This window comes from Cydia splendana, chromosome 23, assembly GCF_910591565.1.
Source record: "Cydia splendana chromosome 23, ilCydSple1.2, whole genome shotgun sequence".
Classification (NCBI taxonomy): domain Eukaryota; kingdom Metazoa; phylum Arthropoda; class Insecta; order Lepidoptera; family Tortricidae; genus Cydia; species Cydia splendana.
The window spans coordinates 8008441-8032151 of record NC_085982.1 but is presented as its reverse complement, the minus strand read 5'-3'; the positions used below and the strand labels follow the sequence as shown (position 1 = coordinate 8032151).

At 40.1% G+C, this 23711-nt stretch overlaps 1 protein-coding gene across 1 annotated transcript in view; it reads left to right on the top strand.

Annotated features, from left to right (window-relative positions):
- LOC134801803 (B-cell receptor CD22-like) overlaps window positions 1-23711 on the top strand; it is a 700667-nt gene that overhangs the window by 5654 nt on the left and 671302 nt on the right. The gene's annotated exons all lie outside the window — the stretch shown is intronic.

Genomic DNA, 23711 nt, shown 5'->3' with positions numbered 1-23711 from the left:
AAAATTTCAACTGTCTATCACGGTTCATGAGATACATCCTGGTGACAGACAGACGGATAGTGGAGTCTTAGTAACAGGGTCCCGTTTTTACCCTTTGGGTAGAGAAGTTCCGCCTAAAAATATATTTCTTTAGCGATCCTCCCCCACAAATACAATTTTCGTTCGTAATTTCTCACCGCGCGTGTTCGTTGAGATAAAGGCCGTCTATTCACGAACCTCTTTATATTTGTCTTGTTTGTTCTCATAGTACAGTCGTCATCAGATATATTGGAGCGCCCAAGGTGCTCAAAAATATCTGAACACGCACTCTAACGCTTTGACAATAGAGGCGTGTTCAGATATTTGTGAGCACATCGGCCGCTCCAATATATCTGATGGCGACTGCACATACCTACATCAACTTACGTAGGTCAGACAAACTGGTTATGACACTGGAGTTTGTAACTTTGTGAATTGTTATGGTTAAGGCAATGGCAATATATTAATATAAGACACTGCACCTACTTAATCTTTCTGGTTTGACCCATTGGTTGACTGGTAGAGAATGCCTTAAGGCATTAAGTCCGCCTTTTGTACCTTCATGTATTGTGCAATAAAGATTAAAATAAATAAATAAATAAAGGACCATGGGCAACTTTGTATGGAGCCTGGACCCAACGCCAACAGAAATGAGAGTAAGGTCATTAGATAGGTATGTCTATGCACTTCATTTTGTTCTATGGGCACCAAGCGGAATTCCATTGCAGAACTGAGATATTGGTATTTTAGCCAAAATGTCGTCACCCTTATTACCTAGGCAATAGAGTCCAAGTAAGTAAATTAATTGCTGCAGGGAAGATGTTCGCGCACCACCGGGCGAGCACACTGAATGATTTGCTGCGCTCGCCCGGCGGAGGTCTCTATTGCCTAGGTAATAGGGGTGACGACATTTTGACTAATATACCAATATCTCAGTTCTGCAATGGAATTCCGCTTGGTGCCCATAGAACGAAATGAAGTACTTACAGATAAATACCTATCTAATGACCTAACTCTGTTGGTTTTGGGCAATTTTGACGCATAGTCCTTTATATGTCTATGTATGTCTATATATAGCTACTCCATTTAGAAGTAATTTTATTTAATTTTTATTTGATTACTTTGCGTGTTGTATACAGTGATAATCAATATGAAAACCGCTTGGGATCTCATTAGTGTCCGGCCAAAACAAACAGGCGTAGTCGAATTTATGTATTCGATCTGCTTCCGAATCGCTAACATCGAATCGAATAACTAAAATTCCGATATGATACTCGGCCCGATTCGAACTTTTTTAAGATACGTCAAATATTACGTCTAGATACGTTAGGGGTTGTGCACAAATCACGCGGATGTTTTAGCCTACTTTTTGACCCCCCCTCCCCCTTGGTGATATTTGGTGAGGGTTTTGGCTATCCCGCCTCCCCCCACCCCAACCCCACACAACCTCACGTGTATTTTTAGATTTTTTTTCATTCGACCTAATTTTAAGATAAATAGTATTGTATATAGAAAATCTTGTTTAATTTTCTATTTTCGTTAAATAGACTCGCTATTTTGAAGTGCAGAGTGAAGATTTATGTTTAACGAAACCGAGAAAAAGTATCTACTCATGTGGTAGGTTTTTTCTTAGTTTCGTTCACTGTAGAAAAATACACGCGAGGTTTCCTTATACCCCCCTCCCCCAACGTGATCTATCGTGATGTTTTCGTGACCCCCCCTCCCCCTACCGAACCTCGCGTGATTTGTGCACAAGCCCTTATGGATTAGACATGTCAGTGTCAAATGTGACGTATCTTCAAACAAAAACGTCGCTTTTAACACTGACACATCTAATCCATATCGTATCTAGAGTAATATTTGACGTATCATAAAGTTCGAGTCGGGCAGACTGATCTGTCTGTGTCAAAAGTGACATTTCTTTAATCAAAAACGTTACTTTTGACACTGACGACCATATAACCGAAAATCAGCACCATTTTCAAGATAACAGTGATCCCATTGTCTTAGTACATATTACATATTATAAGGCTTAAAAACTATGGTAACGCATACGCTATGTGTATGTTATGTGTGGTTACGCCGATGACCTCACTTTTAGGGTCAAAATAGCCAGATTTGTTTTACTTATATTTGATCATCCTACCTGTACCTATTGCCATACGATAAATAAATAATAAATCGCCCACTGCTGAGCATAGGCCTCTCTTCTAGTACGCCACTTGTCCCGGTCCTGAGCCAATCTCATCCAGAAGTTACCCTTACAGTGTCACATTTATTTTGCGTAAGTAAATAACCAGTTAGTGACTCCGGAACTTAAACTATTTAGTGATTCATTGAAACATTTGAATTCCTACAGTAGGGTTTTTGGCATAGACCTATTTTTTAGGGTTCCGTACCCAAAGGGTAAAACCTGGAGCCTATTACTAAGACTCCGCTCTCCGTCCGTGTGTCTGTCACCAGGCTGTATGTATCTCATGAACCGTAATAGCTAAGCAGTTGAAATTTTCACATATGATGTATTGCTGTTGTCGCTTAAACAACAAATACTAAAAACAGAATATAATAAATATTTAAGTGCGGCTCCCATACAACAAACGTGATTTTTTTGCCGTTTTTTGCGTAATGGTACGGAGCCCTTCGTGCGCGAGTCCGACTCGCACTTGGCCGGTTTTTATTTACGTCGCTAGAGACCGTTATCGGTTACTCATTCAATTAAATTGTAATTTTGGTATTTCCTAGTGACCTAAATAAAACCAAACAAATAAAGGGTTATTTTTGAAATTTATTACACGAATTCCAAAGGTCACTGAGTTAACAAAATAAAGAACCGTTTAAAACCATTGTCACCTGACCGCAGATTTGTTAAAAGCATTTTTAATGGCCCGGCACGGGACAAAGGAAATGAATTATAGCCCGAAAACGCCTTTTAATTGTGGATTGGCCGAAAACCGACAATTCACAGAGAATTTTTCGCACAGGTATACAGTAGGTTCGATCGCAAGTGAAACTGAGTCACCTAACTTCTAAGCGCCACTTGCGCCACTAACTCGGGGTTAAGCGGTTAAACCGTTAAGCCAGTGTCAAATTGTATTGGTAACCATGGTAACTCCAGGTTTACCCGTTTAACCCCGGGTTTGTGGAATGGTGCAAGTGGCGCTAAGTCAGATAAATCCAACTGTCAGAATTTGCGATTTTGGTATTAAGAATAGGTAATAGTGTAAAAATTTCCTAATAAGGGGGTCGAATGGATTTATCCGAGTTTGAAATTAAGCTACATAATTAGTTTTTTTTTTTTTAATAGTACATTTTTACACAAATTGACTAAGCCCCACGGTAAGCTCAAGAAGGCTTGTGTTGTGGGTACTCAGACAACGATATATATAATATATAAATACATAGAAAACAACCATGACTCAGGAACAAATATCTGTATCATCATACAAACAAATGCCCTTACCAGGATTCGAACCCGGGACCATCGGCTTCATAGGCAGGGTCACTACCCACTGGGCCAGACCGGTCGTCGGTTGCTGTAGAAACTTAGTTGTGATTGTCAGTAATTTTGGTACAAAGAGAAATTATATAGGTAATGTAAAATGTATTTTTTATGCATTTAATAAATCATTTGAAAGGATTATATTCAAAACTATAATAAATAACCTTCCGTTTTTCTTAAATTCTAAAAACAAGACTTTAATTGTGAACTATGAAATATATGTCATTATACTAATAATTTATATAAGGGTCGCCCCGTAAAATGCTTCAAGTCAAAATATTATTTTATTTAATAGCTTTTAATTTAAAAAGCTTTTTTAAATCAGTTAACAATTGGCATTGGTAGAGTTAGACCAAGAAAATTCTGCAACGATTTTGATAGCCCCCGTAGTGCAAGTGTTATTTATTTTATACGGTTCATTTACCTAATAGAACGTTTATTTGACGTTTAAAATAACACTTGAACTGCGTGGACTATCAAAATCTCTGCAGACTTTTCTTGGTCTAAGTCTAAAAGCTTTAATCGAATAAAATACATTATTTTGGAGGTTAAGTAAAATACTATAACTTCGGTCTATTTCTGTTAAAACCACGATGCCAGACATATTACCTAACTATTAACACACGCGGGAGCCAAAACCTTTACACAACCTCAGGAAGGGTCGCTCCGATCATTATAGAGATAAGATAGATATATCCTGTAGATATATTATTATGGTAAACATGGAAACGCTATCAACACCATTCTACTTGTTTTACACGCTAATCCTTTCAACGGTAGGGCTTCAAAGTCGTTTGATTTGTGTTGTATTTACATTTATACAATCCTTAAATAACTCTGTTTAACAAGGGACGACCGCTTTAGTGATCGGGACTAGATTGCTTAAGTAGCAAAATATGTCACTGTAATATCTTATCAAGAATATTAAGGTAATTTAATAATTTTACGGTTTAACTCACGGTTTTTTAACTGTACGTCTCTATTTTCAAGCACTAACCGGGTTTAACTCGTGTATTAGGAATTAGGAGATTTAGGTCTCCATTTTCAAGTACCAACAGCGCATGGAGTACCTAGCGGTCACGATAGCCTGCCTAAATGGTCGCGTTAGTATTACTCACGACAGTTTAAATTCGATTATCAAGAATATCTTTCTAATACCTACCACCTTATTCTACGGTATTTTTGCAAATAAAGAGTTTTATTATTATTTATTTATTATTGGAATCTGTAATAAATTTTATATCCAACAATCTTAAAATTTTACGCACAAATATCATAGTAGTAGTAGTAGTAAAACACTTTATTGTACAAAAATCAAAACAAAACAGGAAAAATAACATTCGTCATTAGTACAAAGGCGAACTTATCCCTTCAAGGGATCTCTTCCAGTTAACCTTACCAATATAATATCATTTACCTTATTTATATTTTTTGTTCTTATTAAACAATATTTTTTGGATTGAAACTTCGGAGAAAATGTATTAAAACAAACCCTTATCAAATTGTTACGTATTTCAACTAAAGATTTTTTTTTTCATAGTAGGTAGGTACCTAAGTCTTCATACAGTATGTTACCGGCCTGCGGGCTTTTATTAAAACTGGTAATAATATGATCCATTAGCAGTTGTTTGCGTGTATTAGCAAATCATAATTATGTAAATTAACTGCTCAATTAAATTTCCAAAATTCGCACACGCAATGTAGTGGGTGTACTGCGTAATTGTCGTTACTCATATCGCTAACGCACGTGGTACGAGGGTAAAAAACTGAGACAACTATCGTAAAATTATTGGGGTCCTTATCATTGGGTTCATGTATGGAGGTTTTAATACATTAATTAAAGAGTTTTTTGTCAACTTTGACATGACAATTTCAAAAGTCGTCAACACGTCGGGTTGTCAAAACAAACCAAAAAATATTAGAAAAACTGGTATTAGCTTTTTTGTTAAAATGGGTTACAATGCTCGAGAGTTGTAGATACACGCGGAACTGCAGCTCAAGGCTTAAAGCTTTGTAGAAAACACTTCCAAAATTGACGACATCCACACAATGCTCGATTGATAACAGCGGCTTTTCAGCGAGTTTGTGAGAATAGGCCAATCGCCCCTGGTCAGCCTGAAAGGGCCATGCACGGGATCATGCCAGTGCAAGTTGAGGAAAGGATTCTCGAGCACTTCAGACAGGTACCAAACCAACGTCAAGTACTCGTATTGTGTGGGGTTAGTGTATTATTTTATTAAAATGTGGGGTTTGTTTTTAAGTATAATTTAGTTGGCAGTAAAGTTTATCAATGAGACCAGAGTGGCTTTAATTTGGTGTAGTTATCTTAATCTCTCAATACACAAAGTATGAAGAGCTGTCATTAGCACTTACTTGTCAATTTACTGTGTGTTTGTTAATTTGCTGTGCTGTGCGGGCAATTAAAATTTTGTTAGAAAGTTAACGAAGTCTGAAATTTAACCTCCCTTACGATATTTTAACCTCCCTTAAAAAAAGCCTGGGTCCTGGTAACACACTGTATACCTACGACATGTAAAAACCACAAGCCAGGGTCATCGGCATTATTTCTGCAATCAAATGAAATGAACACAAAATATTCGAAATAATTTTTTTCGCTACAAACACGTTTTAAATATAAAACAAACCTACTGTAAGTACTGTTTCTTTTATACCATTTTCATGGATTTGGTCTGAATCTAACCGTTTTATACCAAAACGACTTAAACGCCTACACCATTTCTAATAATACTTCCTTTTTCCTCTGGTTGGTTGGAAGATATTTTATTCGAAAAGGTCGAAGGTTGCCCTGCCTATGGGATTCCGGATTTAATAAGTATGCTTAAAAGGATTTTGTATGAAAATTAAATTTGCGAGTTTCGTTACTGGTTTTCGCTGGAATTTCACCCTTTTTTGTGTTACATGTAACATGATTTAATAATATTCGCTGATATCCTCCTAAGTCCTGAGATCCTTTTAAAAGGACGGTTCCGGAAATAACCCGTTTAAAAAACACACCACACCAGCTCGTAAAGGCTCATTTGCTTGTTCAAAAACTGACGAAAAAGTTGCATTTTGTACAAGAGTGGCGATATATAGTTATTTACGATACAAGTGCGGAAAAGAGGAAATTCGAAACGAGTGGCGATAAATTAAAACACGACCGAAGACTATTCGCACGTGTATCGTACAACGTTTTACAGTAGGCACATATGACCCTTTGAACTTTTGACATCGCACGAAAAGTGCTATTTTACGCACTAGTGCGGGAAAATAGGATCATATGTACTGTAAAGTTATTTTATTAAAATTTTGAATTGTTTCCTCTGAATTTTGAATTGTGTGGTCTCACTCACTCATTAAGCAAAATGTGAGACGCAAATACACATTGGGGGTCATCCATTAATTACGTCACACGCTTAGGGGGAGGGAGGGGGTCAAGAAAATGTGACATATTGTGACATGGGGGAGGGGGGGGAGACACAAATTTTGTGACGTCACTTTAACTTCATCAGTAACCGAATTTTTTTTTTTTATTATTTTATTCGCTCAATTCGCTGTACATTTAAATAACAAGTTTTTAAAACGATAATCGTTTTTATTCTTTTAATTTTCTTTCCTAAGCAGTTTTGGGTTATAAAATTACTAATATTTATATCGTCGAAAAATATTTTGATAAAATATTAATAATACTTAGGTACTTACTTAATTCGATTTGGCGATTTCGTAGAAAAAATGTGACGTCACACTAGGGGGGAGGGGTTTGCCAAAATGTGACCAAATGTGACAAGGGGGGGGGGGAGGGGTCAAAAAACCTAGAAATTCGTGTGACGTAATTAATGGATGACCCCTTGGACCGAGAAATTGGATAGGTGGAATACCAACCTAATTGACACAAATATACACAGATTTAGATTCTGATGAGATTGAGATTTCTGTAATCTAAAATGCATTTGCAAGGAGAAATGTTCGTATTAACTTGCATCTTACAAAAACTCACCCACACATTAAAAGCTCTTCAAAACACGCACGCTGATAAGAATTACATCGTCCCATCTCCCTCTTAATGACCACTAGTAACGCGCTAGAAAGGGACAGCATCATTAGATTAGGCTAGATTAAGTATAAATCACCCTTGGCTTATCTACAATCCCTCGTTCACGGGAATCTTTAATTCACTAGACTATCTTCGCTATAAAAGTGATACGAAATGTAGTCTTATTACAATGGTCATAAAGCTTTTAATGGCTTGCACTATTCTGTATCCAAAAAGTACTACGTAGTTTTCATAGAGAGATATGCCAGGGAAGAAGCGCTTTTTGGTTGAATGCAGTTAAATTTAGATTTAATGTGATGCTAATAAGGTATTGTTTTGCTTGTTTTGTTTATGTAAAATATCGATAGTATTGAGAAAGCACTTCGCTATTATTTCGTGGATAAATAAATAAATAATAATAAATATTAAGTATAGGGACATTCTTACACAAATTGACTAAGTCCCACGGTAAGCTCAAGAAAGCTTGTGTTGAAAACTGAAAACAACTCAGACAACGATACGATGTATATATATAATATACAAATACATAAATACATAGAAAACATCCATGACTCAGGAACAAATATCTGTGTTCATTACACAAATAAATGCCCTTACCGGGATTCGAACCCGGGACCATAGGCAGGGTCACTACCCACTAGGCCAGACCGGTCGGAACAAAAGTTCCCTGTGACTTGCTGTTCTTTTAAAAACCCTTTTTAAAAGTAAATAATTTTCGCTAATAATGTCATAATTTATCAAAGAGGACATTTATTACGAACATCCTTTTAACTTTCGCGAAATATTTAATTTTAACGGCGTACTAGGAATTTCCGCGTTTCAATATAGATATATTAAGGAATATCTAATTATTAAATAAGTAAGTAATCAAAAGGAAACATGTAACATTTATAAATGAATAAATGAATGAATGAACGAACGAACGAACAAACAAACAAACAAATAAATAAATAAATAATATTGTAGGACAATTTACACAGATCGACCTGCTTGATTGATGCTTTTAAATCTATTCTCGGTTGCCACAGAAGAAATAATAGTACTACCGTACAGAAAGGACACTTCCTACAAACCCGAAGTTTGACAGCGATTCAGGGTCGAATCATGCTATCCCTTTCTAATGTATAGCACTATCCCTTTCGGCTATTTAGGGTTATCAAAATTCAAGTGATTATCTTATCTGTGGTCGTCCATGCACAAGGAAGTCAAGTGGTGCCAACCCTAATAATTGCTCGGAGCAATGCCGAGCCGAACGGAGCCGAGTTCGACCAAGTCAGGAGTGTCTACTGCGGTTGCTTAAGAGTATCCATAAACTAAGATGGCCTTAAGAGGCCAATCAGTCATGGCTGCTGCTCGACGCAACGTCGGCGCAACTGCGCAGCGACGCCATTTTCCATAGCGCTGACTAAACACCGACGCTCAAAAGACGCTGGTGGCCCTAATAAGTACGTGGCTCAAAAAGAGGCTCTAGGCGCGTCGCACGGCGGTTAGCTTTAAGATTATCTCCATGTTTTAATCAAGGAGTATTAACATAGGTAATATATTTGTTACTGGTAATGTATTCTGTGATTAGACTGTACGCTTGTAAAGCACAGGTGTCAAGGGCACTGGGTTGGATGGTGTCATGCAATAGGTAACATTAAACATGACCACTAACTAGTATAATGGTTTGACCAAGGGGTATTAACATAGGGAATATATTTGTTACTGGTAATGTATTCTGTGATTAGACAGTACGCTTGTAAAGCATAGGCGACAAGGGCACTGTGTTGGATGGTGTCATGCAATAGGTAACATTAAACATGACCACTAACTAGTATAATGGTTTGACCAAGGGGTATTAACATAGGGAATATATTTGTTACTGGTAATGTATTCTGTGATTAGACTGTACGCTTGTAAAGCACAGGCGTCAAGGGCACTGGGTTGGATGGTGTCATGCAATAGGTAATATTAAACATGACCACTAACTAGTATAATGGTTTAACCAAGGGGTATTAACATAGGAAATATATTTGTTACTGGTAATGTATTCTGTGATTAGACAGTACGCTTGTAAAGCATAAGCGACAAGGTCACTGGGTTGGATGGTTTCATGCAATAACTTTAAACTTGACCAGTATATACCTATTTCAAATTTGAAAATCGTCTATCGTTTCGCACACAATGGCTATAAATATAACCTTTGTGTGTTGTTTTTAACCTCCGACGCAAAAATAGGGCTCTTTTAAGTTTTACAGCTATGTGTGTGTGTGTGTGCACTGCAAATGCAAGCAATGCATGAAAAACAATTAATGAATACATAAGTAACTTCCTCGTCCTTCAACTACAACCTCATCAACTAATAATAATAACCTCTTAGTCCTCTTACAAACCGTCTTAATTTAATGATAAAACTGATAAACCTATTAAATTATTTATGTTCACGAACTATCACCATCCACGGCGCTAGTGTCGGCCATCAAATGAGGCATTCACACGCAAATCTAACATTCTATAAGGCAAATGAGCCAACTATTCTAATTTGCCGACGAAGAGCAAAGCACAACGAATACAGTTAAACTATTAACCCCGTCGTCTTTAAACTTCTTATAAGATTCTTGTGATAAACTTCATATAAATCGTCTAAATTACACATTCATTGCCAACCAGGCAAACAAACCATCCGCGCCGGGCCACAACAATTTTGTCATATAAAGCTACAGTTCTACCACGATCCCGACTATCGGGTCGTCCGGCCTGGAAACGAAATCATAAAATATCCGATAGTCGGGTTTTCGGCACTGAATGTGTTAAATGGTAAAATAAATGTATTTTCTTTACGACCTATTGCATAAAGCCATCCACGGCGCGCGGCGCTAGTGTCGGCTATCAAATGAGTCTTTTACACGCAAATCGAACATTCTATAATTTCTAGCCGCCCAGAGACCTTTAAAAAGGTCTCCTGTTCCATTCTAATTTGAACTTTGTGGTGACAAAATAAAATTTTCTTTTTGCTTGGCAAGGTTTGACGTATCCCGGCTAGAGAAGCAAATGAGCCAACTATTCTAATTTGCCGACGGAACACTAATTTATTTCTTGTTGCCGGTTACCGGGTTTTCATTAAATTTCTTTTTTTAGCTCAAATTGAATAGAGAGATTTATTATGAATGATAGTAACCACGCTATGTTTGTAAGTTAATAAATATATTTGTAGTTGAACATGAATTACTAGATGTATTTATAGTAAGATAAAATGTTGCTGCCCAAAAATTTTGTTAATAATTTAAATTTCATTCATTTACCATAAGAAAATACGGTGGACGCAGGGCCGGATTAAGCATGTCGGGGCCCCTAGGCAGTGCGAGGCTCGGGGCCCCCTACAGTCAATTCTGCACACAGCATATTCAGTACAGGGAAATAATTAGTTTGCGTTTTTAATTTCAATCTTCAGACGTCAGCCCAGCCGTCCAGCCGATCCGAATCGAACGATGTCTTTTTCGCTCTTATTGCGTGGACGTATAAAGCTTTATTCTATTGGTTTTTGCCGATTCCGTCGCGTCAAGTGTGGGGAGAACCATTTAGGCTTAAGGCCAATTCCCAGTGGAATACCAAAGATGTGAGCTTCAGCGTCACTTTCCTATCTACCTCTAATGGCAAATTTTAAGCTCAACTAGTGCCGCAAAGTTGATTTTCTCAATAGTTCATATTTTGCGAGGCTGAACAGCGATTGTCCGACCATAAGACCAAACGCCGAGCCACATGATTAGAATTAACTTAATAAGTAATAGTAAAGAATTTCCATATGTTAAAATTATTAAAATTACTAGAATTAGGCCAAGATAAGCCTGCAAAAATTTTGATAGCACTCGCAGTGCAAGTGTTATTTTAAACGTCAAAACTTCTATGAAATTATGACGTATAAATAACACTTGCACTGCGAGTGCTATCAAAATTGTTATGCCATAATTATAATTTATATATAATTAATTAATATATTGCGTATGCTATAAATATCATTGCAGACTTTTCTTGGTCTAACTCTATTCATTCACCAGTCAAGCTAATATGTAGATGATACAGGGTCAACTAAAGAATCAAAAATAAACGCGAGCGCAGCGAGCGCGAAATTTTTTGCTAACAATATCGCAAATTGTGAAAGCGTGTTAAAAGGCCGGGTACCTATCGATCTTCATCTGGGCCTAAAAGTCCGAAGTGCGCCAGTGAGGCGAGCTTTCATGCGAAGTCAAAGCCGTGCTTCATCAGGCTTCAGAATAAATAGTTGAGCACAGACACGAACCAATGTCCATTGTATTAAAAAGCGAGACCACAGGCTGAGCTTGGCGCAGCGAGGCCAAAGGCTAAAGGTGGGATCAGACGGTTCACTCGACACTCGGATGAATGTTCACTCGAGTGAATGTATAATTTTCCTTTCATTTCACGATCACACGGCTGCTGGAAGGACTATTCATTTTTTTCTTTTCTTTCACTATGGCGTCGAATGAAGTTGTACGTCTTGGTATAAGAAAGTTTAATTTGTGATCATTTAATAAAGATTTTAACAAACAAGAAGCAAAGAAAACACTTTAATGAGAGACAGTCATGAGACAGACACCTAGCCGAATAAAACTCCAAATTGTACTGCGATATCTTACTACTGGCGATTGTTTTGGAACTCTGGAATATTTATACAGTACCTAGAAAAACTATATCCTATAGAAGTTTAAGTTTAAATCACTAATTAGAGATTTTATACAATTGATCTGTCTTTATACTATACTCATCAATTTTGTGGTTCCAGAGACATTTATTTTGTTCGTTCCACTTGAACGCCATTTTTTGCTGTTACGTTATCTTTGTCTAGATAACCACAGGATTCGAGAAAAATATGCAAAATCCGAATGAACGTTCATTTATGTGTTCACACTGTTAATTTTTTGTTCATTCGGAGTGCGAGTGAATGATGCCGAATGAAAATATCCAACATTGTTGGATTCTTTCACTAATGAATTCATTTTTCATTTTTGGTTCATTTTGTGTTCAGTCGTGTCACTTTGAGTGAAAGATGAATATTGAAACTAGAAAATGAACAAAACATGAACCGTCTGATCCCACCTTAAGCTGAAGTAGAGGAGATGTGGAACACAAACCAATGGTAAATTGAGGTCGAGCATTCCTATGAAAAACTAGGGACACTTTCGTCTTCTTCCCCCTTTCAATTTTGACCCTATGAAACAAGATTTTATTTGGTGCGCGCTGAGCCGCCGGGGCCCCCTAGCCGAGGCGGGGGCCCCTAGGCAGTTGCCTACTTTGACTTAGGGTTAATCCGGCCCTGGGTGGACGCAGTTATTGCAGACAAAATCACTAGGTACACATCAAACAAAACGTAAATAAAATGACACAAACGAAGAAAAAAAGCTTGAAAAAAACATGTCGCACACAAAATCATCATAATACCACACAGCCGGCTGACAATTTCCGTCAAAACGGAATAATCAAAGGAATCTCGTCTCGATACTGTAGGTTGTTTGATCAAAGCTCGACTGAGCACACGGAGTTATCACTCCTTATCAATGTTTTGACTTGGAGTGTTGCTAGAGGTTCAGCGGGAGACACGGCCGAGTCGAACTAATGTTACGTGACCTTTTAAAAAATATAGGACAATTTTACACTGATTGACCTACAGCCGTATTCGTCCAATGAGATACGTCAAATACTAGATATTAAAACGATATGGATTGGATATGTCAGTGTCAAACAAGTGTCAAAAGTGACGCTTTTGCTTGAAGAAAGGTCAATTTTGACAGTTGTTTGACACTGACATATCCAATCCATATCGTTTCAATATCTAGTATTTGACGTATCTCATTGTTCGAATACGGCCGCTAGTCCCACAGTAAGTTAAATAAGGCTTGTGTTGTGGGTGGTTAGACGACAATATTATTTGATCAAAGCTCGACTGAGCACACGGCGTTATCACTCCTTATCAATGTTTTGACTTGGAGTGTTGCTATTGGTTCAGCGGGAGACACGGCCGAGTCGAACTAATGTTACGTGACCTTTTATAAAATATAGGACATTTTACACAGATCGACCTAGTCCCACAGTACGCTTAATAAGGCTTGTGTTGTGGGTGTTAGACGACTATATTATTTGATCAAAGCTCGACTGAGCACACGGCGTTATCACTTATCACTCCTTATCAATGTTTTGACTTGAAGTGTTGCTGTTGTGTTGGGAGAGCCTATTTCTTATAAGCCGGCTCCTTGCCACCGGGCCAGTTATAGTTCGTTTTTGCGATCTGGACGTGTCTTTTAATTGAAAAACGCTTAAAAATCAGTAACTATTACCTATGAAAGCAAAAGAATGTAAATAATCGTATATGATTCTTAATTGTTACATATTTGCCGTGACTATAATAAATACATTTCAAAAGTGTTTTTCAATAAAAACACGCGTCAAGATTGTTTACCTTTTTTCTAATGCTAAAAAACGAACTATAGCGGACGGGACGCCCTTATACTAGTTCACTCGATCCTTCGACTCACTCTAAACGAGGTATCACTATACCTCGTTTTTACCGCGATAGATGCAACGGGAATATTTTCCTTGAATCTTTATAGCATACGACCGACTGAGCTTACTTCCTGTCTCATGATAGGACACGTTTGTCGCGCCGAATATATCACTCCTGTTGGAAGGTTTCAAGCGTCGAATAAGTTATCATTTGTCATGTGAGGGTTTCAAAGATATCTCGGTATACCGATTATACTCGTAGAATAAAAACACTTAGTATCTCAGGTTGGAAAAGAAGTTACGCGGGGATTTAGTGGAAGATAGCTGAGTTTTGAAAGTAAAACTATTAGGGTTCCAGGGTAAAAACGGGACCCTCTTACTAAGACTCCATTGTCCGTCTGTCAGTCTGTTTGTCACCATGCTGTATTTCATGAACCGTGACAGCTAGACAGTTGAAATTTTCACAGATAATGTATTTCTGTTGCCGTTATAACAACAAATACTAAAAACATAATATAATAAATATTTAACTGCGGCTCCCATACAACAAACGTGATTTTTTGCCGTTGTTTGCGTAGGTAATTGTACGGAACCCTTAGTGCGCGAGTCCGACTCGCACTTGGCCGGTTTTTTCTTGTACAAAAAAGAATATTGACTTACTTATCATAATTCCCCATTAACCTAAATACGTAAGTACGATCTTATTTAAAATAATCGATAAACCCAATAGTCTAGCTATGCCATCAATCACGAAACTTGGTTATTCCAAGTAAAACTGTAATCAAGGGTACGGAATACCAGTGTTACTAAATCAATTTTAATGAAAGTCGTATATCAAGTAAAGTGTTATGGCCGGCATTATCTATATTGGGTTATTATTAGACCATCTTGTTGGGTGTTTGTGTGGGATTTTAAAGCGTTTTTGGGGTTTTTGCAATAACATTTAAAAGCTCATAAGGGGAAAAACCCTTGATTACTGAGGCTTGGCTGCGGCAACAGAAATACATCATCTGTGAAAATTTCAACTGTCTAGCTATCACGGTTCATGAGATACAGCCTGGTGACAGATAGACGGACAGTGGAGTGTTAGTAATAGGGTCCCGTTTTTACCCTTAGGGTACAGAACCCTAAAAAACCGGCCAAGTGCGAGTCGCACATTACGCAAACAACGGCAAAAAAATCACGTTTATTGTGTGGGAGCCCCACTTAAATATTTCTTATATTCTGTTTTTAGTATTTGTTGTTATAGTGGCAACAGAAATACATCATCTGTGAAAATTTCAACTGCCTAGCTATCACGGTTCATGAGACAGACAGACGGACAGACAGACAGACAGACGGACAGCGGAGTCTTAGTAATCGGGTCCCGTTTTTACCCTTTGGGTACGGAACCCTAAAAGATTGTCAAATTGACTATAAATTGACCTATATTTTCCACCTTGTGGATTCTAAGTTCTAATTTAGCTATTTCTTAAAATTTCTAATTTTCCTAAATATTTTCGCGACTATAGACCAAGTATATAGACCAAGTATATCTTGATACCCTTCCGTGTTGGATGGTTAGGTATATGCTTAAGGATGACTCACGTTAGACCGGGCCGTGCCCGGGCCGAGACGTCCGACATGTAATCTTCTATGACGGCTGATCGGTGATCACGTGGTGCTTTCCATAGAAAACGAAGCGCCGGAAGCTTCGGCCCGGCCCCGGCCCGGTCTAGCGTGAGTCATCCTTTACATGGCTGCACCAGGCCTCCGTCACACGCTCAAGGGCACGCGCTATATGCCTTTTTTTTTTTTTTTTTTTTTTTTTTTTTTTTTTTTTTTTTTTTTTTTTTTTTTTTTTTTTTTTGACGGAGTGGGAATGCGTTTATGCACGGTGTGTGGGACTCGCCGTTCCTTTCCCCTCTCCTGGCAAGAGAGGGGGAGAATTTGGCCCTACCCACTAAACCCACTCCGGCGTTTCACCCTCTCTGCCGTTCGTGAGGGCGCACTGGGATCGACTAGGATGACATTCCACCACGGCGCCCTCCGGCAGCCCCGGCTTATCGCCAGGGCCCCCTCACAATGGGGGAGGATCAGAAACGCTTGATCCCCCCCTCCTCCGATGACGTGTATGGGGCCGTGCAATGCGGGTTCGGTACCCGCTGGCCCTACTGGGGCTCGAGGCGAGCATGTGCTCTTCGCCCTCGACCCTGCCGTCTACGTCGGAGAGGAAGCGCGTCAGCAGCCGCTTCTCGCACCCTCTCCGCCGCCTCCTTCTGTGACATGATTTCTTCGCAGAAGGAGGTCACCGCTTCCCATTTCCTCTCGCTACCCAGCATCGCCGCTATTATGCTGCGTAGCGAGAGGTCCGCTACCCCCGTGGTCGCCCTGAGGGCAGCTCTTTCCACGGCCCAGCGATTGCACTCTTCTAGAGTGTGCTGGGCCGTGTCGTCCGCCGCTCCACATTCGTGGCACTGGGGCCCCGGCTCCCTCTGTATCTTTTGTAGGTAGTGTCCGAAGCAGCCGTGTCCGGACACCACCTGCGTCACCCTATATGTCAGGGCCCCCTTGCTCCGATCCACCCACTCGTCCATTACCGGGAGAATAGCCCCTATGGTTCGGGTTCCATAGTGGCTATCCTCCAAGGCATCCCTCCATCGCTCTCGTAGGCGCTCCGCGGCTGCCCGCGACACCCTCTCGGCATCTTCCGCGTCTGGGGGCTCCCCACGCCCCCTTGCTTCCGCCCTCCACCAGTACCTCTCCGCTAGTACCCCCGCGTCCAGCTCCCAAGGCGGGGTGCCGGCAAGAAGGCATGTCGCTGCGTGAGAAGTCGTGCGGTAGGCCCTCACCATCCTCTGGGCCACCACCCTCTGTGGCCGACGGAGCAATGCCTTCGTGCATCTCGTCAGCCGTCCGGCCCAAATTGGCGCCCCGTAGAGCGCCATGCTCCGGACGACCCCCGCATACAGCCGCCTACACGGCGCATTCGGCCCCCCCAAATTTGGCAGTAGGCGGCCCAGAGCCGAGGCAGCACACACGAGCCGAGGAGCCAGTCGTGCAAAGTGCTCCTCGAATGTCCACTTTCTGTCCAGGACAAGGCCCAAGTACTTGATGTGGGCCTTGACCTGGACAGATTCACCCCCCACCCTCACTGCAGTGCCCGCCGGCAGCCGCCCCCAACCCCTCGTTCGCCCGAGGACCATGGCCTCGGTCTTTGGCAGGGCGACCCGTAGGCCCAGGAGTTCTATGCGCTGTATTGTGAGCTCTGTCGCCACTGCCGCCCTCCTGAGCACCTCTTCCAGCTCCTTTCCCCGCACAGCCACTAGTGTGTCGTCCGCATAACACACGGTGACCATGCGGGGAAACTGCACCCCCCGGATCGCCCAGTCGTAACCGATGTTCCACAGGAGTGGACCCAAGACTGACCCCTGTGGAACCCCGCACATCATGGCCCTCACGCTTCGGACACCCTTCTGCTCATAGAGCACTACCCGCGCCGTCAAGTAGTGCTCTATAACACGCCTCAGATAATGAGGCACTCCATGGTAACGGAGTGCCTCCCCAATGACCGTGTAGGGGAGGGACCCGAACGCGTTGGCGATGTCCAGTGACACCGCCACCACTCCCTCCTTCTGACCTGCCGCAAGTACTCCGAAATCCCTCAACGCGGCCACTGCGTCTATAGTAGACCGCCCCCTTCGGAACCCGAACTGGCTGTCATGTAAGTTCGGACCCGTCTCTACTAGATGCCGCTGGATACGGGAGACCAGGATTCGCTCGAAGAGCTTCCCGATCTCATCCAGCAGCACGATGGGGCGGTAGCCAGCGGGAGAGTCTGGTGGACGCCCCTCCTTACGCAGCAGGCACAGTCGCCCCTCCTTCCAGCATCTCGGGAAGCGCCCCTCCTCGAGGCAGTCGTCTAGGAGGGATTTGAGGCGGTTCCCGAGATGCTTAAGTGCCAGGAAGAGTACTTTTCCTGGCACTCCGTCCGGTCCCGCTGCTTTGCGCGTGGCCCTGACGCGGTCCATGGCCCACTCAATCTCGTCATCCGTGATGGGGACGACGACGAGCGGTTCCGCCGGGTCCGCTGCTGGGGGGGCCATCACCGGTGGGACGAAGTCTGGCGCCTCCGGAAACAGGCCCTCAACCACTCTTCGGAGGAGTTCTGGCTCCATGGAGTCCATGGGTGGGGCGCTCTGCAATTTGTTGCGCACCATTCTGTACGGGCGCCCCCATGGGTCCCTATTGAGGGTTGCCAAGAACTCCTCCCATCCCTCGTTCTTCGCCTTCCTAATGGCTTGCTGAAGGGCCCTTTTCTTTTCCGCCAACGCGGTGCGGAGGAGCTCCTCCTCTTCGGCGGTGTGCCTCCTTCTCCTGCATCGCGTATAGGCCCGCCGGGCGTACGCGCTATATGCCTACCGCTCGGCGTATCGTCGACGATACAACCGACAGAGGGCCGCCGAACGCCCGCCTCAGCGCTCGCACCGCATTGCACCGCGCGTTTCCCGCGCTTATGCTTCGAAATGCCGAAACCACGTAATTATTGTGCAGTAGATGGGTGAAAAAGTCAAAAAAACAAAGGGAAAAGCCTATAATAAAAATTCATCTTTTTATGGCGGGCTAAAGGTCCCACCTGAAAGTTTAATAATTATATTGAAGGGTTAGAAAAAATATTTTTAAATAACTTTGACGACGTAATAATTAATCGGCCTGGTAGCACCGTATTACAACTTTTAAAAACCGTTGATTGTCCGTTGCTTTGCTCCTGAATATTTATTAAAATTATTTACGCGATTTAGGATATTTTCAACTACTTATTAAATTTTAATAACAGAGAATTCCGAGAAGTGAAAAAATTATAAATCATTATATTAAAACTAAAACATATTTGATTCGCAACATTCGTTTTATTACAATAATCATCATAGGTAGGGTAGCTACAACCCTAGCGCATTCTTACGATGACGCGTTGACACGTGACTCGAACGGCGGGCAACACAGTCTCGACTCTTTGTGCGCGTAATTATGGTACATTTCTTCTTGTCCTGAGCAGCAGGTATTATTATTAAGGTTCTGTAGGCTATTATAGCGTAGGTATTTTTGCTTTTGTTTGGGAATGAAGTATCTGTTACGTAGTAACTATTTATTAATCTGTGGCTGCACTTCTGTCACAATAACTAGTCAATACACTAAATCTTGAGCAACGATAAGACGAGGAAGATCGCTAAATCAGTTTTAGTGCTGGTCGTATTTCACGCTCAGAGTGTTATCTTTATACTTTATTATGCAGTTATAATTAGATCAACTCATCGGCGTATGCGCACAGAATAAATAATAGTACGTGGGCCATACTGTAAGTTTCTGGATTCTAATACATATATGAGAAGACTTATTTTTTCTAAGTGGCCAGTCCAGGAATTTTCAGTATGCCCTAACTACTACCGTACAGAAAGGACACTTCCTACAAAACCGAAGTTTGACAGCGATTCACGGACGAATCCTGCTCTCCCTTTCTGTATGGCACTATCCCTTTCGGCTATTTAGGGTTGTTAAAATTCAAGTGATTATCTTATCTGTCGTGCACGCAAAAGGACGTCAAATAGTGCCAACCCTAATAATTGCTCGGAGCAATGCTGAGCCGAACGGAGCCGAGATTGCCCGAAAGGACGAGTGGTATGCGTTTGTCAATGAAATATGTATCGTAAGTCTAATTTAGAAAACTATTAATGATGCAGTGTGAACGGTTTAAGTGTAATTAATTATAAGTATTTTTATGGAGAGGGAAATCAATAAATATTTACCTATTTTATAAAAGCTAATGCTTGAACTATACTTTTTAAAAACCGTAAAACTCGATGTGCTTAATAAAGCGAGGCGATACTTTACTCCGGGGCAAAGACTGCTGCTTTATAAATCGCAAGTCAGACCCCATATGGAGTACTGCTGTCACCTTTGGGCAGGAGCACCTGGATGCCAGCTTCGACCCTTCGACTCAGTCCAAAGGCGCGCTGTACGAATCGTCGATGATCCCAAACTCACCTTTAAGTGTAAGGAGAAACTTTGCCTCATTGTGTGTGTTGTACCGCTTGTACAAAAAAAAACCGGACATCTAAACATGAATAATTGCTATGTAATATTATAAATACTAAATAATTTTATCAGGTACATCAGGAAAAAAACTCGTTACAAAAATAATTATAAAAAATGCTTCATCTCATTAACAATACGATGTTTTATAAAAACTGGAAAACAAGTATCTCAAATTGAAATCCCACGCGACCCTACATTAAATAATGTTCCAAGTCTCTTTAGAACTAGAAACCGATTCTGTCTTACAAATTTGATAAGGTTATCTTATTTTGATACGACTTCTAGTCGGGGCATATGGTACACGCAATACTAACGGCCCGATTCGAACTTTAAGATACGTCAAATAATACGACTAGATACCAGTGTTGGGCGTAATTAATTACTCGTGTAATTTAATTACATGCAATTAAATTGTTTGTAATTTAATTACTTAAAATTACATGTAATTAAATTTTCTGTGTAATTTGCAATTTTAATTACATTAATTAGTAATTAAATTACTCAATTACTTTTCATTTACCTTTTTAATAATATGCAAATATGAACAAATTTACTTGGAGTAATTATAAAGAAAAACTTTTATGAATTCCATTATACGCTGGATAACGTTATAACATATTTTTTATCCCGGGAATCATACCTTTACAGGGTACTATGTGACAAAGCACGTCTAATATGGCGGTCGGCGCTTACGTCGCGTAGCACCGCATTAGTATTGGGGCGCCGCTAATAATGACGTAAGCGCCGACCTAAGGTGCCTTTCGACGTGGACTATAACAAATGTGTGCAAATACTTAAAAATAGGGAGTAGGGGTGAAAAATTATCAACTCATTTGTATCAATGAAATAGATACTATGTATAATTATAATAATAATTCAGCCTATATACGTCTCACTGCTGGGCACAGGCTTCCTCTCGAGTGCGAGAGGGCTTGGGCTATAGTCCCCTCGCTAGCCCAATGCGGATTGGGGACTTCACATACACCTTTGAATTTCTTCGCAGATGTATGCAGGTTTCCTCACGATGTTTTCCTTCACCGAAAAGCGACTGGTAAATATTAAATGATATTTCGTACCTACATAAGTTCCGAAAAACTCATTGGTACGAGCCGGGGTTTGAACCCGCGATCTCCGGATTGCAACTCGCACGCTCTTACCGCTAGGCCACCAGCGCTCTACTACTATGGAATAACATTAATGCTTGGATTTCCCATTACATTATTTCCCCTTGTACAAAATCTTGCAACAATACTCCTTTGCATTTTTTGTAACATAAAAAGTTAAGGTCAGACTGTACCGAAGGGGGGCCGTTTCTAGGACTTAGATTTTTTTTTTGAGAAAATGAAAAAAACAGGGGTTTCAAATCAGTTAGAATAATTCACAAGGTTTTGATGAAATAATCACTTTTTTCGTAATTAACTTCTCTCTAAAATTAAAAATGGCCGAGATAAGCGCGACCAAAGATTGATTTTTTTAAAGGGAGCTGGGACTTGTAAAATTTTATTATTATAAAAAAGTCGGTTCTGGCGCTTCGCCGTCCGCTGCCGCGGCACGCTCGCTTCGCTCGCTCGGCTCGCACGCTGTAAGGTCGCAGTTCTACCTAACACTCCTCCTCGCTTCGCTCGTCGTCGTACCTACACCGACCTGCCTTAAAAGAGCGTTATGTATATAAAACTATCTCCGCCATTTTCAATTTTAGATAAAAGTTTTTCAAGTAAAAGTAGTTTATTTTGACGTGTTCTATCGCGATGAAAATTTTCTAAGTCCCAGCTCCCTTTAAAAACATCAATCTTTGGAGGCGTCTAACTCAGCCATTTTTTATTTTAGAGAAAAGTTTTTTCCATAAAAGATGCTTATTTTGACGTGATCTACACATTACAATCATTTAAAAATAGTGTCATAATGACACCACTTTGTCGAAAAAAAAGTCCCAGCCCCCCCTTTGCACAGTCCAACAGTTAACATGGACAATGTTGGTTAGTCAAATTTAAAACCATTCAAAATGTTCATCTGATTTTGGAAATAAAGATGATCAAAAACTTGCATTCTATAAAAGTAATTGTAATTGAAAAAGTAATTAATTTAAAATTTTAATTTCAAAATGTAATTAACTTACATTTTGCAATTGTAATTGGTAATTAAAATTTTAATTACTTTCCACATGTAATGGAAATTATTTGTTGGAATTACATTTTGTAATTGCTATTGTTAATTAGTAATTCAATTACTTTTTGCCCAACACTGCTAGATACGATATGGATTAGATATGTCAGTGTCAAAAATGACGTTTTTGTATGAACGTTCGCGTTTGCGTTATGTCCATTTTTGTATGGGATTTTGAACAGCGCGCCTAGTGGGACGTCTTGGAAACTCAAAATCCCATATAAAATGACACTTAATTAATGCAATCGCGTACTTCACGTCACGCTATCGAATAAAATGTACAGTTGAACTTATGTTTCATTGGATAAAATAACAATTCTAATTAAGAATAGGCCTCCAAAAATGGGGCCTAAAAAATCTACGGTGCTTTTTACAAATGGCCTATATCAGACAAAATGGTTGTCCGTTTAGCCCTGAGGGTATAGAGGTAATTGGGTCGTAATTAATTTTAATTAGGAACTTTTTTTGGCGCGTTTGTTTTTACGGCAAATTGGGTCTGTAATGGTACTTAATGAAGTATTGTGAGATATTTACTCTGCGAGTAATAGGACAGAAAAAGTTTTGTAAAAATATCTCGTAATTTTGATAAGTATAGGTTAGCTAATTAAATAAGAAAAGGTTTCACAGTGGGTCAGGAATTTGTTTATTTTTATTTACCTATTTATTTTATTTAGTCAGGAATCGAGTTGTCCCATAGTAGTTAGATTGTTGCTACCCAAAGGTTGGTAAAACCGCCTATTTGTTACCTGGTATTTAAACTTGTATATGTTTTATCTATTTTTGACTTTATGCACAATAAATAATATAAAAAGAAACAAGAAACCGTCAAAAATATTTTTTGATACACACTTTTATTGCCGACAGAACTTCCTCTCCTTTGCCTGTCTATCAAGTACTTCTCGAGACCTTTCAAATGAGCCTAAACTCAAATGTGTTTATGTTTTTCTATCAAAGAGTTCTACCTAGCTAGTTCTAGTAGGCACCTTCCGACTGCATCATCAGATCAGCTCCATGTTAGCATATTATTGCATTGTCATCGAAGTTCATGGAAGTAAGCGAAATTTCAGCTCAATCAGACATCCAGAAGTGGTTCCAATTTAAGTTACAAGATTTGAAGCACCATAGGTACAGTCAACAACATACTTATGAATACAGGCAATGTGCCAAAAATATGTATACACGACCTTAATGTACAGGCAATAAAGTACTGTATACATATTTTCGACACTTTGCCTGTATTCATAGCTCTGTTGTTGACTGTACCTACAAAGAGATGTAGGTATAAATATACGTAGTAAAGCTAAATAAAAGTGTGTAAAAAAAGAAAGAAGTGGAAAGGAGGAGTGAAAGAAGGCTAACAAAGAGAGTGTATAAGGGAGAAGTACGAGTAGAAGCGGGAGTTGGAAGGGG